At 34.0% G+C, this 894-nt stretch overlaps 1 long non-coding RNA gene across 1 annotated transcript in view; it reads left to right on the top strand.

Moving 5' to 3' along the window:
• LOC109369903 overlaps positions 1–894 on the top strand; it is a 96,689-nt gene that overhangs the window by 77,335 nt on the left and 18,460 nt on the right. The window lies entirely within an intron of this gene.

The following is an 894-nucleotide window of genomic DNA, read 5'->3' as shown; positions in this document are numbered from 1 at the left end:
GTTTTGGTTTCTATTTTGGTTGGCAATGCAATAATAAGCGTAATAATAACAGCATAACAAAGTTCAAGTACTCTGAGCTTTGAATTGTCTAAATTACCCTTGTTTTTTCTTTTTTTTCTTTTTTTTTTTTTTGTCTGGGAGTATTTAAGAGCTCTTAAGAATTGGATGTTACTTCTCATCTTCCTAAAAAAAAAGTTAGAAGTCACATTTTTGCCTCTACATCTGCGATTCATGTAGTGCTGCTTCGCAGAGATGACGATTTTTTATAAGATAGAGTATATGCTTTTAAAAAAAAATCCACAATCTCTTGTGAAAATTATCCTGAAAGGTTAAGAACAGGTAGTGTTTACAGCCACGCTATGCTGCCTTGCTACAAATAGCCATATAATAACTTAATTTGTAGTAGGAACGTTTATAAAGGCTATGCCTACTGCGACTCTCAGTTAATTCAAAGAAGTCTCTCCCTGCTCAAATGGCCTTGACGAGAACAAATTTTAAGGGCAGACTTTTTCACTGCAAATCACTTGGTTACAAAATACGTCATTCTTTTGTACAAAACAACTCCAAACTTAATTTTACTCCTGCAAAGTCAGAAATAACAGTCTTGGGATTCAGTGGTAAGAAGTACTGATAAACTACTAAAAATCAGTAGCACAAAACTTCAAATAGTCGTGCTAAAAGGTAGATTAAAAAGGTTTTGCACATCAGTTTACAAATGCCAAGATATGCAACTATTGTTCCAAAAGGATAAAAACATTAACAGTCTGTGGATTGCCAGAGAACACAAAATACTGTCAACATCTGAGCTCGCACAATGGTTGGATCATACCTATGGCGATTCCCTTAGAATGGAGGTGACCTTTTTCCTTTTTTTTTCTTTTTTTCTTTTTTCTT

The sequence above is a fragment of the Meleagris gallopavo genome, chromosome 14 (assembly GCF_000146605.3).
Source record: "Meleagris gallopavo isolate NT-WF06-2002-E0010 breed Aviagen turkey brand Nicholas breeding stock chromosome 14, Turkey_5.1, whole genome shotgun sequence".
Classification (NCBI taxonomy): Eukaryota; Metazoa; Chordata; class Aves; order Galliformes; family Phasianidae; genus Meleagris; species Meleagris gallopavo.
Note: the sequence above shows the minus strand (reverse complement) of the source record. Positions and strands in the feature narration are given on the sequence as shown.